Source organism: Benincasa hispida, chromosome 4 (genome assembly GCF_027475165.1).
Source record: "Benincasa hispida cultivar pf3 chromosome 4, pf3_genome.v1.1, whole genome shotgun sequence".
NCBI lineage: Eukaryota > Viridiplantae > Streptophyta > Magnoliopsida > Cucurbitales > Cucurbitaceae > Benincasa > Benincasa hispida.
Window position 1 is genome coordinate 34,144,518 of NC_143481.1, and position 16,336 is coordinate 34,160,853.

Below are 16,336 nucleotides of genomic sequence, written 5' to 3' on the forward strand. Positions count from 1 at the left end.
AGCAACGTTGTCTCGAGACCGAGCATAAATCTTACGGTGTGAACTATTTAGAGAGAGATGTGAAAAGAAATTGACATATCATATATATTATTTTTCTCCCACTGAGTGTTTTTAACCTAGGGTTTATTAACTTAGAAAAATCTGGCTGAAAAATTTAACTAAGTGATTTTTAAATTTGCCCTGTATTGGATAGTTTAACAATAATGATTTTTATTTATTATTATTAAAGACTTTAATAAACATAATTATTTATTACATGTTTATAACATATTTGTCTAATTCACCTTCTAGGTTGGTTCCCAAGTAAGGTTATTCTATTTTCGTCAGCTTAAATACCTCAGCCTAGACATAATCTTCCTTAGACAAAGGTCTTTTATAGATAATAATATTATAAATTTAATTCATTTTAATCCTATTAAAAGGAAATTAAAAGATTAAATTTATTTCTAATATAATTAGAAAAATTATTAACATAGGTCTAGGTGTAATCAATTTTAAACAATTTAAAATTAATTTAACCGATTTTTGCAAGCAACTTTGGATTATAAATTTTAATTCTAATTTTGCTAGCTTATATTACTTATAAAGGTTAATGAAATAAATAAAATCTATTCATGCATCTAATGATCTACATCAAAATATAACAATTATATTTTTCTAAGGTAATATCATGTTTCATGCATCTCCATTTTCATTATATAACATAACAATTATATTATAAAGTAATGAAAACATACATATCCATTCATCTGAACTATATATTATAACAATTATAATATATGATGCATGGACATATTATATATGCATGCAATCAGATAATATAACAATTATATGTAATATGATGAATGAGTATGCTTAATTAAATCATGAAACTTTATAATATAATACATATATAAAAATGATGCAAGAAAAAATGTTTATCTTATGGTGGGTTTTTTATACTATATGGCATACAATATGCTATATAAATAAATAAATCATGCATCACATGAACATAATAATAAAAGCAACATACCAAAAATTGCCATCCTAAAACAATAATAAATTAATGTAACATTTATATTAATTTAATTAATTCAAAAAGAAAAGAAAATAATTAATATTACAAATTAACTGAAATAATAAAAAAAAAACTTCCTTCAACTACCACTGAGGAAGACTTGAACCCACGTTCTGGAACTACAAAAGCATGTGAGCGAATGAGTTCAGAGCCTAAAGACGCTCTGTGGCAATGACATTATGTTGGATTTTGAGTTGTCGTAACCCAGCTATGCTTCACAATGCAACTACACTGAGCATTCTGCCTTACGGCGTAATGCACAATGTTGATACGTTGTGCGTTACGTTCTAGGAATGAATGCTTCCTCTTTTTCAATCCTTCATCCATTTTGCTTTGTTCTTGCTCCAAAATTTTCCAAATTGAAGCCTAGATCTTGGTAAGCACTTTACCACAAGCAACATGAACTTAAAGATTTGATGATATGAAATTAAATGTCCATAAACACCGAGACCTTACAAATCAAATTGAAACAAAGCAGTAAACTATGCAAAGTTTTGAAACATCTATGTGCAAAACTATCATAAATTCACAATGCAGAACTTAAATCCCACCAAAACTTTGAACTCAAGTAAGAAACAAAAATCAGAGACAAAACCTGGCTTTGATACTAATTTTAGGGATTGGAATTCCTCGAAGTGGAAGCAATTGAATGCCTTATGTCTTGAAATTTTTTTACAGAACTTAAAATTCAAAGGCAACGAAACTACAGGATAAAAAAAATTCTTAGCATGCTTCTATTGTGAAAATATAGAGAGGGGAACAGATCGAGAAACACATACCCTTGAAGAACACTTCTTCACGATTCCTCTCCACAACAAGATCACGAACTGATCGTCTCTTCTTCACCCGTTCACAACAACACAAACACAATAACAACGTAACAACGACATCACCACAATATTTCCTCGTTATTCTCAAGGTGAGAATCACATAGAGTAGTGTGGGCTTCTGTTTAATTTTGGTGAAGGAATTTTTTTCTTGAGAGAAAAATTGTAGAGAGATGAAAGAGATGAAGATTCTCTATAAAACAATTTTCACGTACACTCTTTTTTTTTTTCTCTATGCATCACGTATATTAGGGGGGTTGAAGGAGTTAAAATAACTTTCTCCCTACTTTAAAATAACTCCCATGGGATTTAATTTTCAAAATTCAAAAAATGAGTTTTAATAAATATGTATTAACCATATAATACATATTAATATTAAACCATAGATTATATCATATATAACCTATAACCTATAATTTATATTGTTGTGTTTTATGTCTTAAAACTCATGGTTTGTAAACAATAAACTCATTCTATAAATAAATAAAATTGTTATTTAAGTTTGATTCAATAAAGTTATATTGAATATATGAATTGCTTATTTCGTTTTAGAAATAAATCCAATAAAATAAAAGATTCATGACTATTATATGAGTACTTGAACTTTATGTGGAGACATAAGAGTGGATCAGATTCGAGTAAATAGTCTAAATGAGTTTGCATAAGATTGGACCAAGAAATAAGTCACTCTTACTTTATAACGTTGTTTACTATTTAAGACTGACTATTTCACTTAGATGACCTAGGTAACTCGATCTTAATCTTAAGCTAACTATGAACTCCTGTTTATTCGGGATTATCCTTAGATTTTCATAGGTGAGGGCTGCTCAACAGCGTAGGCTCAATAAGCCTCCAATTTCAGGGGTAAGATCGGGTAAATAGCTGAGGACATAGGGTTCAAGACAGAATTCATGCCTACCCAATTGAGGGATAAGAGAAAGGTTGTTCTTTTAAGTTTTGAATCCGGGTCTTGAACAAGGGGCCCCACCCTCTCATTGGATCAAGAGGGATCTAGTTTAATGATTGGATCACAAACCAATTGTTCATTAGAGGATCAGTGGAACATAAGAAGCAAGACGTAATTTCGGGGGTAAAACAACATTTGACCCAGCCATTATTATGAACAATCTGTAAAGGGTTGACTTAGGTTAAATCAAGTGGACACAAATATATCTATAATATGGAAAGCGCAACTATCGAGCTATAATAGCTTGACTCGATAGTTAACGAATGTTGATTAATTCGGTCTAAAAAGTTTTAGCCAATTAATCTCAAATCGTTGGAGCTCATGATTTGTAGGTCCATAAGGTCTCTCTACTTGCTCGTAAAACATGAATACCTTGAATTAATAAATTGAATGAATTTAGAATGATATCAATTTGAAGTGTTCAAATTGAATTTCAATATGAAATGTTCAAATTGAACTTAGGTTTGAATTTGAATAGTTCAAATTCAAATTAGGGTTTGTATAATTATATTTGATATAATTAATTAACGTTTAATTTATCGAAATTAAACGAAATTGGAGAGTTTATAATATTTAAATATTGATTTAAATATTAATTACATGAATATGATTCATGTTTAAAATTAGGTGTTTGATTAATTTAATATTTGATATTAAATTTTTATTGAATTAATTAAATTTGTTTAATTAATTAAAACGAAATTGATTTTATTTTATTATTCAATTTTAGAAATTAATATATTTTTTTTAGTTTAATTAATTTTGAATTAATTAAAATGAAAATTGAAAATTAATTCAATTTAATTTTGGAATTAAATTGAGATAGTGGAAATATCCACATTTTTGCTTATTTTGGAGGATTGTTCTTAATGAAACACCTAATTCCAATTCTTGAGTGCTTCTACTGAAAAGTTTAGTAGATGCATGTAATGGTTACATAAAACTCTTCAATTTACATAGAATGGAGGAAGAACTGGAAAAAGTTTATGTTGAGTTCTACTCCTTCACTTTAAATCCATTCTACTCCCTTCATAAATTCACTTCATTTTTTATTTCCACCGCTCAAATTCAGGCTTAGAATAGTAGCAAAGATCTCTTGATGGTTTACTGAAGATTTGGAGCTGAAATCACGTGAAGAGCAGCTTGGATTTTGTTCGAAGCTAAGTAGGTGTTGTTAGTTCTACCTAACCCGAAACAAACAATATTTATAAAACTCAAACAACAACCTAACTAACTCATAGTTAAAATGAAAGTAAGAGGTCGATCTACAGGGAAATGTTATATAATATTTTCTTTAACCAAGCTTAACTATCGAAGCTATAAAATGGGGTTTTTTTTTTTTTATCAAAACAAAAAAAAATGCTAAAAATCAAAAGATAAAGGAGAGTTGTAACCAAGTTTAGAACAATCTTGCTTCTAATCCAAGTTAGACATTCATTGCAATTCTTATCATTGAATTCTACAAATTTAATTCACAATCGGATTACACTCGCAACTACTCTTTCAACTCTAACAAGCTAGCCTCTACATAGGCCGACAACTAGCAATAACCTAGTCAAGTGAGCATTCTAAACATTGATTAAGGTTGGATAGGCCAAACCCTAATCAACCTACATGCTCCTACTTCCATTGGGTTCGATAGCGGCCATATAGAATAGAAAACATGCATATTAGGTTCCTGGATTCAATTGCATTGATTAATTGTTAAGATAACTTACTCAATTAACCAAGTTTGCTCCAAATTTAGTAATTAGTGCATCCTAGGAATAGCCACCAAACACACAATTACTGTTGCCTCTTGTAGATCTTGGCTAGACATTCCATCGAACACATTAAAAGCAACATATACAACAATGATTGTGACAAAACCAAGTATCTAGGCTAAACATGCTCAAGATATAGATCATTCAACATGCTTCAAGAATTAAAATCAGATTAAAAAATGCTCAAATTCAGATTGCTAATAATAAAGAAAGTTGAAAACTCAAAAGAATTTACAAGAACCCTTGAAATAGAAACAAGATTGAATTACTTCAAAAATTCATAGACAAATTCATGAAAAATTACAAGTTATTGATTACAAATAAAAAAAGAAATCAAAATCTAATCTAGGTAGGAAACAAAATTACCATGGAGATTAATTGATACAGAGAGAAATTCCAGCCTCCATAGAATTGTGCTTCTTCCCTTCAGCAAGAAAATGAAAGAAAACTATCTTCCTCCCCTTAGCAAAAATGAAAGAAATCTATTTATAGTTGCAGGAATAGCATTGAGACGCATCGTTGACGCTTGGTTACGCGAGGCGTATGCGTGGGATGAATCCCGTCAAAATCCAGAAAAAAGAACAAACGCATCGAGTTTTCTGTTTAATACTCGCTCCTCGACACTCGGTGATGCAATACTCGATGCTCGACGGTCAATACTCGATGACCTTACTTGATAGCTCGATAACAATTTCCTTGATGGTTGATTACTCATGTGAAACCCAGATCTCAATTTCTCTATTTAAATAGGTAATTAAGGAAATTAACTAAGTGTATGTTAATTCCTATGTTGAAGAGAAGGAAAATTTCTAAGTATTGGAATAGATTTTCCTTGAGTAGCTTTGAGTTGAGCCTTAACTTGAAAATTTGGCTAAGTGTGAAGTCAAAAAAGATACCATGTGTTTGGTGTTAGCAAACATTAACATATGAGATGAAGCTAAGTTTGTAGAGGTTAAAAGAAATTAAGCCCTAAAGTCAAAGGACAACCATGCGTTGAGTTTATGATGTTTGCCCAAACGTTGGCATGACAAGGGACGCATGTTGGCCGAAGCTTGGCAAGAGGCGCTTCCCAAAGGTTGCTCATGCATTGGGATGATAAGAGACTGCATGAGCGAGAGCAAGAGGGATAGACAGTGAGCGCAAGGCACTGTATGGACGATCGTGTAGGTACATGCGGTGCTAAGTGATGCGTTAGACGATCATCTAGCTACGTGCGACGCTAAACGATGCGTAGTGATGCATAGCACTAGACGATAAACGATAAGCATGGGCGTTACACGATAAGTGTGAACGCTACACGATAGTCGAAGCGCTAAGACGATGGGTGTTGCATGATAGACACACATGCTAGATGATGGCGCTACACAATGAGCGGACGTGCTAGACGATGGGCGTGATGCGTTAGACGATAGGCGTTAGCGCTACACGATGGGTGACAACGAGAGCTTCACGGTAGGCGTAGAAGCTATGCGATAGGTTATGCACTAGACGATGAGTGACAGCGAGATCATTAACAGTGAGAGATACATGATAGCAATATCGTTAACAGTGAGAGATTACTAAATGGTGGAGCTATACGATGGGACGCAGGTCTTGTGCAATGGGCGCAGTCGCTACATGATTGGCAACAATGAGAGGGCTAGATGATGAGCGATAGCCAGAGGGTTGGGTGATAAGCGTCAGTGAGAGATTTAGCTAAACGATAGAGCTATGCGATGAGTGCAAGAGCTACACGATGGACTAGACGATGGGCCAAGTGTTTATGCAGTGCTAAGACTTGCGTTACGCAAGGTTGATGAATTCACCCAGATAAGTGGCTGAACCGAGAGAAGGTTGAACTTGAGTTAGTAGGAGGTGGACGAATAGAGTTTCATGCAAAGAAGTTTTATGCATGAGGAAGACAACTCAAACTTCATGCAAGTATGTGAGTGGCATGGAAGTAAGTGAATGGCAAGGAAGTAGGTGGTGGTAAAGCTTGGTGAAAACACTCCAAAAGTTGCTAAAGTAAGAGGTATCTTGCATTGGAAGCCTTAGGAAATGAGAAGGATCGGTTCATTTGGCCTATAAATACCACCACAAGGTGACTCTTTAGTTCATAACAAAAATTCTCTTCAAAGAACAGTAGGAAGAGTGTTTGAGAGTAGATTCGGAGGAAAACCATGCATTTCTAATAGGAGATGCTGTCAGATAGTGAGGTCTGGAAGTAGCATCAACTTAGGATGAGAAGTTCTCCCAGATTACTTATGCGTTTTGAGTGATTCCAAAGCCACTTGAAATATCTAAGAGTCTAGTTTTCAAGGTAGGGTTGTGGAAGAAGAAGCTTCAAGGAATCAGACTGGAGAATGAGGAAAATACAGAATGATTGAGCTCTCGGGTAAGTTTAGGTCGGACTTGATGATTTGAGGATTCTGATACATTTTAGAGCATGTTTGTAGAAGAAAGTATCTCGAAATAAGGTTTAGAACTATGAGTAATCTGAGCTTAAAGTTGAATCTGGAATTTAGGGTTCAAAAAGGATCCCAAGGAAACCAAAGAACTTCTAGAGAGAAAGGTTCCTACCTTACCAAGGCGAGTGGTAATTTTCTTTAAGTCTTAAGCATATATTATAGAGTATATGTATGCTTATATTATGAATGAGTAATTAGCATGAGAATGAGAATATGTGAATGGGATGGTCAGGGGTTCAATAGACCTAGTTCCTGAGCCTGGAGCAAAACCTCACAGGATGGTCAGGGGACCAAGAGGTCTAGTTCCTGAGCCTGTGAGAGGAAACTCGTATGGGATGGTAAGAGGGCTGGGAAGCCTAGCTTTTGAGCCCATAAGCGTGGATCTATGTGCACATAGGAAATATAAGAAACACAAGAGAGTAAGCATTTATGACTAGTATCAGTTTAACTATCTACCATATGTGTAGGTAGAGTTTGAGAACAGACTCATTATGAATAGTATCAGTTTAACTATCTACCGTTCGTGTAGATAGAGTTGTGAACAGACTCATTCGAGGCTGAGGTTTGAATGTACTAGCCTCGTAGTTGTGATATGTTTGTTAGTTTATTAGTTGAAATAGACTTTAGAAGTTGCTTACCACCCACTGAGCTTCTTGAAGCTCATTATTTTCTTTCATGTTTTTCTTTCCAGGTAGTAAAAGGTGAGGAGTTCCAAGGTGCTGCTAAGGTCAAGGTCTGCCACAGCTCCAATCACACTTTCTGTTTTAGAGTTGTTGATGTAAACTTTGTAGTTAAGTCTGAGAGTTGTATAAACGTTATACTGTTTGTAATAAAATGAGCTTAGTCAAACAGTTGTTGATTACATCTTTAGGCTTAAAGTTTACTAAGTGTAGTAAGATAGAGATGGGCAGTAGTAATCACAAAAGGGTGGTATCTGCCGTCCTCACGCCTCCCCTTGGGCTCAAGAGGTAGGCTCAGGGCGGGATGTGACTACTCAACAACTTTACCCAATTGTACTTTATAGTATTCTACTAAATACTCGATGAAATTTGATGGTACTCAATGGAATTTTGGTGTTTACTCGATTCTCTTCATTTGTTGATTTCTTGGTTACATAATCTTCTCTTAATGACTTCTAAATGCCTTGAGGACTGTTTTATCTAAAAAATTAGTATTTGAAGCACATAATCAACACAATTTTGGCTGAATTAACATAGAGAATATACATCCTTTAAAGACCTAACACTGCTTCACTTGAAACCCATTCTATTCCCTTCACAAATTCACTTCATTTTTTAGTTCCACTCAAATTCAAGGCTGAGAATAGTAGAGAAAATCTCTTGGTGGTTCACTGAAGATTTAGAGCTGAAATCACATGAAGAGTAGCTTGGATTTGGAGGAATTCTTCAAAGGTATGTCTTGAAACATTCTTAATACCCTATGAACATATTTATTTTGATGTCAAAATTAAGGAATTAGAATGATTAATGATTCTGTTTTCTTCCGCTGCATGTTTTTGTATTCTAACATATATTATATCACATATAATATAACCTATAGTTTATATTCTCTCATATAACCTATAGTATTAATATGAATTATATTCATATTAATTTTACCCTATAGTTTATATAAGAATCACATATATATAATCAATATTTGAATTATATTAAATATTTATTCCTCTCATTAAAACTTTTTATTATACATATCTTATACATCATATTAATTGTATCTTATATAATTAAATCCCTTTAATTAATTTGAATAATTCAAATTAATCTAAAATTAATTTGATTATCATTAATCTTTATTAAGCTAACAAAGGGGACCTTATGGACCTATAAATTGAAGCTCCAATGATACGAGATTAATTAATTAAACTCTTTAGTTAAATTAATCAACCTTTATTAACTGTCAGTCACTCCATTAAAGACAGACAACTACACTCTTTGCACTATAGATATATTTCTTTGTCCTTTGGTTGCGAATATCCTAAAAATTGTAGTTCATATTTACTAAACATATTCTATTTTTGCAATAAAAGTATTATCGAGACTTCATTCAATAAAAGTGTTATTGAAATTGCATTCTGTTATAAAATCCTATAAACAAACCCATGGCTGGTATGAATACTTTAACTTTACGTAGAGACATAAAAGTGGATCAAGTTTTAGTATATGGCCACAAAGATCTATAAGTATATGGATGAGATTGGGTACCTCGTCCTAGGGACACAATGGATGCGGCCCACTTTGTATATTGATACAAATAATGTGATCTAAAAATCATTCATGTGGAGACATGTGAGTAGAGGCATCCTATGCAAAAGATGTTTGCATACCAAACAACGAAATAGTCACTTTTCTTTATAACAATAGTTTACTGTTAAAACTGACAATTTCAAATTGATGACTTAAGGTAACTCGATCTTAATCTTGAGCTAACTATAAATTCTTGTTTATTCGGGATTATCCTTTGATTTGCATAGGTGAGAATGGTTCAATGCCACCCCTCAATAAGCCTCCCGTTTTGGGATAAAACTAGATAGATTGCTGAGGACATAGTTCTACAAGATGAAATTCACTCATACCCATCTTAGGGTTAGTAGATAGGTTGTTCTCTTAAGTATTGATTGTCGATCTTGAACAAAAGAGCCCCTCCCTCTCATGACAAAGAGGGATATGGTTTATTAGTTGGACTATAAACCAATTGTTCAATAGAGGATCAGTAGAGACTTAAGGAGCAAGATGTATTTGTAAGGCTAAAACGGTAATTTTGACCTAGCTGTAAATTCAAATGACCAGTGAAGGATCGACTTACTGATTATGGTTAAATCAAGTGGACAAAAATATATTTACAGTTAGGAGGGTGCAACTATTGAGCTATAGTGGTATGTCCCGGTAGTTAATGAATATTGATTAATTCTGTTTAAAGAGTTTAGCCAATTAAATCTCAAATCGTTGGAGCTCCTAATCTGTAGGTCCATAAGATCCCTCTACTAGCTCGTAAAAGATTAAATCTTGGGTTAGAATATTGAGTGGATTTGAAATGTTCAAATTCAATTTTAGGGTTTGGATAATTATATTTAATATAATTAATGTTTAAATTTATTGAAATCAAATGTATTTGGAGAGTTCAATATATTTGAATGATGATTTAAATATTTATTACATGAATAGGATTCATATTTGAATTACGTGTTTTATTAATTTAATATTTGATATTAAATTATTATTATTTAATTAATTAATTATTTAAAATCAAATCAAATTTCAATTTTAAAACTCAATTTCAGAAATTGAATTTGAAATTATGTTTAATGTAATTATAAGTTAAATATAACTTAAAATTGAAGATGATCTTTGGGTTTTAGTAGATTTATCCATTTTTTGGATTTCGTGGTGAATTTCTTCCTAAATAAACACCTAGGCTACTTTGATAAAATGATGAAGTGCGTGCATGATGAAGTTGATTAAATACTTTAAACGTGCTAAGATTCATGAGATGGATGCTGAATTTTTGGGAAAATTCTGCTCAACTTCTTTTCCTGTCAAACCCTTTCCAAAGCCACATAAATTCCCTATCAACAAGAGTTCCACCAATCAATTCAAGTCTAGGATAAGTAGAGAATATTCTCTTGGTAGTCTACTGAAGAATTTGAATGTCAATCGTGGAATTTGCAAGGATTAAGTGGAAATCTACAAATGTATTCAAGTTGAAACCTTTTTATTGAAATTATGTGTTTTAGTATGCTTGTTACTCAAATTAATATAATTAGAGTGCTTAATGATTATGTTACTTCCATATTTTGCAAGTTTATTCTATTAATTGGATATAACCAATAAACAACGCATTGGTCCTTCAAAAATTGCTCGTAAGTACAGCTGAGTCAAATTTACTATTTTACCACTGTAGTTACACCCAACTTCGTAAGTACGACTGATCTCTTTAATGAACAATTAGTCATAGTCTAACTATAATTAAATCCCACTCGGGCTAGGAGAGGGTGTGACACCACATTGTTCAAGACTCATAATGATCCGTTAAAGAAGCAATTTATCTACTTACTTTGGGAAGGAGTGAATTTCTTCTTATGTAGTTGTGTTTCCAGCTCCCCAATCAAACTAATCCCCAAAGTGGTAAGCATATTGAGTCAAAAAATCTGGCAACTCTCACTTATGTAAATCAAATTACCGCTCTCATAGGTAGGAGTTCACAACTCACTTCGGATTAAAGTCAAGTCACCTATGGTCATTCCGGTGAAATGAAAGTCTCTTGTAGCAATGGTGTTCTAAGGAGAGACTATTCATTTCGTGGATTGGTCTTATACAAACTCTTTGTATAGAATACCCTCGCTCGCATATCTCCACATGATTGGTCAGGAGCAGATCATTTGTAACACTTTACAATGATTAGAACAATTATAAAACGGTTTGTATCTGTAGTGTCATAAGAATAAGGTACCTAATCTTATCCATCTACTACAGACCGTTCAGTTTATTACTTAAACATGATCCACTTGTATGTCTTTACATACATGTTTAAGCTTCACCTAATAATCTTGGATCTTGGTTTTTTGGTTTTGGTTTAATGTAACTAAATGTCAAATAAATTAACACTTATTTTATTAGATAAATAATATGTTCGTACAAATACAGTTTACAAACTATAAAACCATGAGATTTAGGGCATCAACCCCAACGATTCAAATATTATTCATATTACATAAATAACCTTTTATTTTTAATAATATGGGTAATGGGATAATGCATATAACTAAAACTATAAATATTTTTAACTTATATAGAATTTCATTCCGTTTTCATAAACACAACATATTAAATATTAATTTGAGATTTTCAACTTTTATTTTATTTCTCTTCCAACAAAATGTCTTATAGAGTCCTTAAAATCCAGCAATGGGATCTTATGATCTTAATATTGTTACCTTTACTTCTACAAATTTTTTAGACTCATTATGCAATTAATATACATTCATTAAATCAAGATCATTGTACTATAGATCAAGAGTTGTACTCTTATGCACCGTTAAATGCATTTTATCCCCAAGAATTCTTTTAGCTCTATAGTAACAACTTATGTTAACAACTTATGTCATAACTATCTTTGATTCTCTTTAATTATTGAATAGTAATTTTATGATCCATCACAAATCAAATTTCTCTCGAGCCACATATGATTCTAAAGATATTTTAACTTAGCTTACTAAATAAAGAACTATTAATAAAGCAATGCATTTTTTAATAAATAGAGAAAAACTGAATGTGTATGCATTAAGATAGATAAAAGTACAATGGACAATACACAAGATGTAGCATCATGCATTCACGTAATACAGAAAAAAAATGTTCATAAAGAAGACATTTGTGGATTAATCAATTACTCAAAATAATATATTATTTAGTCCTAAGGATACATTTCTTTGTTCTTCTAAAACAATAAAGAAAAAATTATTTGGTCACCACAAATTAATTCTATTAGAATTTGGGTGCTAAAGTTTTATGCAATTACAAAAATAATTTAAACTAGTTGCTTTAGAATATCAAAAATTAATTATAATTTTTTTTTTCATCAAATAGTCATCTCTAAAAAATAGCTTAAGCTAATAGAGAAGCATTAGGAGAAAGAGTAGAACAAATCAAAGGATTTTGTTTTCCAGAAATGATGGGCTTCACATTTAAACATTGAGATGTAATTGGGCCTTCCCTTCCGCTATATGTGAGGTCAATGTCAGCTAGCTCTATATCTTCACATGGAAACTCGGAACTACAAAGAAGTTTGACCACGAGTGCATTACCTGAAGTACCTCTGATATTCTTAAAACTAACCTTACTAATCTTGACTTTTGATGGACTCTGAAAGGCAAGAACATAGGACATGATCTTGTCACTTAATTTAAGTATTAAAAATTAAATTAAAAAGAAGTTTAATATCTTTCGTACCTATTTATTACATAGGTTGTGTGGACAGTATTCCTGATCTATGAGAATTGGATTGCTGACATTGACCATAATTATATCTTCATAGTGCATATCAGAAGCGGTTCCAGCAGCAGGAGAAGCTGGCCATGTTTTGATTCTAATGCCATTCGATGTATTCATCAATGTACAATTCTTAACTATGATTCCCTCCACAGGTTTTTCAACATTGTATTTTCCTAGGCTTCTTACACTTATACTATGTCCAGGCCCACATGTCACATTAGTAATTGTTACTTGCTTACTTCCATCCCCAAGTGAGATACAATCATCTCCAGTACCAATGTTTGTATTAAGGACATTAATCCTAAGAGATCGACCAATGTGAATTCCATCAGAATTAATACTATCTCCTGGTGCATTTATGGTGAAATGTTGGAAGGTGAGGTTCTTACAACCCAATACATTGACAGTAAAGTTCTTGCTATCTTTAGACGTTATATCACTTACTGTCGAATTTTTTATAAACCTTAACTTCAAACTCTGCATTTTTTTAAATAAAATAAATTATCGTACTTATATATATTTACAGAATTAATACTATCTCTTGGTGCATTTATGGTGAAATGTTGGAAGGTGAGGTTCTTACAACCCAATACATTGACAGTAAAGTTCTTGCTATCTTTAGACGTTATATCACTTACTGTCGAATTTTTTATAAACCTTAACTTCAAACTCTGCATTTTTTTAAATAAAATAAATTATCATACTTATATATATTTAGTTAAAAAAGAGTAAATGTAAATGTTAGTTTGACAGTTAAAATTGTAACAATAAATAATTTATGGGCCAACAGTACTAAACATTTTTGTTACGAGATTAAATTGTGCTTACCATGGGAATACGATCACACTTTGGGTTTTTATGGCAATCATTTTTCTCTCACGCGACTTTTCCTTGCCCATCTAAAACACCACCACCTGTTAACGTTAAGTAATCGATATATCTGGAACTAATCCATCCGTCTCCTGTTAGATCCGGTGGTGCCTGCAATGTTCCTTGAAGTTGAATTTCGATGGGGCTTTTGCAAGGACCCACCAACTGAACTGCACTTAACTTGTAAGTTTCTTTTGGAATAATGACTTTACTTTGGACTGTTGATGCACAAGCTTTCTTCCATGCATTTTTTAGAGTCTATTTAATTTTTTCTCTCAATTGATGATAATAAAAAATGATAATTTACCCAAGATATTTCAGCATTAGGTACAGCACCATACTTTGTCACATCGAAAACACCATCACTAGATTGAGATTGCCCTCTAGATAAAGAAAACAATATGAATGATAGAGCCACAAAGTTCAATATTGTACGCATCTTGTTCTTCTTCTCTACGTCTATATTTTTTCATTTCTTCCCAATCTCTTGTATAGTTTTGTTTTGGAAGAAAATGTTTGTGTATGTTTCAATTACAATTCAAAGTATTTATATTGAAATAGAGAAATCCAGCACCACTCAATTTCTCCTATAATTAGTTTTCTCCTTTACTCCAAATAAGTATAACTAAGTATACTACTTGTCAAACTATGATAAACTATTTATGTCTAAAAACATGCCATACCTTTCACACAACCTGATCAAATGTTATCCCACAAATGTCTATCTTGGATAAAATAGTTTTGTGGGTGAAAAAGTAAATAAAAATAAGTGGCCCATTGTGTCACGATCGGATCCTTACACATTATGATCCGACGGCTACGACATGCATACTTAGACTTTTCTATCATGAGATGAGTTCTGGTGAAAATTTCAAAGAACATATCTAAATTTTATTAATTAGATAGAAAAACTATATAAAAAGTTTATTTATCAAAACACCAGGATCCATAAAATATTAGCATGGTGGTACAAAATGCATGTGCTTATAATAGTGAGTTTGATGGTTGGCCATTTGAGCGACGTCCAATTCTGCCATCTACGTTGTGTTCTTACCTACAAAGTCTATAAAAATATAGGATGAGTATATAATATACCCAGTAAGTAGTTCTCACGTAGGGTAGTGACCAAATGCACAATCACAAGCAACATGTCATGAAAACATATGATCGGGACCGAAAACGTATAATAACATGTGGTGGTCGGTTATGCTTCCAACATAAATCTCTCTGCCCTGATAGGAAGATGAGGACCTAAGCGAAAACTAACCCGTCTGATGATTAGCGGGTCATGCAGTCAGTAGAGCCAGAGTCGCATCCAACATCAACCATTAGCATAAATGTAATATTGGACTAGAGGGGTGCAACCATACATACCCTGCTAGTCCCTAGCATAAACATATCGTAAGATTAGGCCTGGAGGGGTGCAACCATACATGCCCTACCAGCCCTGGAAACATAAATTTCTCCGCCCTGATAGGAAGATGAGGACTTAAGCGGAAACTAACCCATCTGATGATTAGCGGGTCATGCAGTCAGTAGGGCCAGAGTCACATCCAACATCAACCATTAACATAAACGTAAGATTAGATTGGAAACATAACTTACACCTAATTAAAACTTGATTTTAACGTAATCGTAAACAAACATAATGCATGGGGTCCCTTGTAGAGAAACGTGTTCTAAACATGTAATTCAATATAACAATTAACATAATCATGCAACATAATAAAGATACACTACTATAGAACACTTAAAGAGAGGGTGAGATAAACTACTTACCTTGACTGTGATCTAATTATTCCTTATTATTCTTTATGATTTGATCAGTAGAGCTTTCCCTTTTTAAACTAGAAGGAAATTTGGGCAGCACCTTACCCGAGCTTTTCTCTTTTAGCCTCACAGAACTTCCTCACTCACACTTACTCTTTCACACGATTCTTTGTTACTGAGATTTGTTTGAGAATGGGTTAAATCTTCGGCAAAGGGTCCTATTTATAGTAGTTTTCAGCTCTTCTCAGTGTGACAAATCATCGTACAGGTGGCTTCTTTAAAATTACTTAGGGTTTAAGGATTCCTCTCAATAAGACACCTAATCTTGGCTAATGTTTGCCCTTACATCATCATTCTTTGTTTGTATTCAATTTTAGTGTTTTTCCATGTATAATCTATAAGATTGTGGCCAAATTCAACGCATAATCCACGCTTCTGTCCAAATCTCGCTCTATTTGTTCTCATAATCTCGCTCTCTCTAGCTTTCTCGCTGGTTTGGCTCTCACGACTATCGCTCTCGCTGGTCCCACTCCTGCTCTCGCTCTTGCCCCCGCTCCCACTCCCGCGTCCCGCATTCGATCTCGCTCCCGCTCCCGCTTTCTCCCATTTTCTCGCTGAGAATCT

At 33.0% G+C, this 16,336-nt stretch overlaps 1 pseudogene; it reads right to left on the reverse strand.

Moving 5' to 3' along the window:
• Window positions 1–12,685: 12,685 nt before the first annotated feature.
• On the reverse strand, window positions 12,686–14,381 carry LOC150036655 (exopolygalacturonase-like; annotated as a pseudogene).
• Window positions 14,382–16,336: the final 1,955 nt, after the last annotated feature.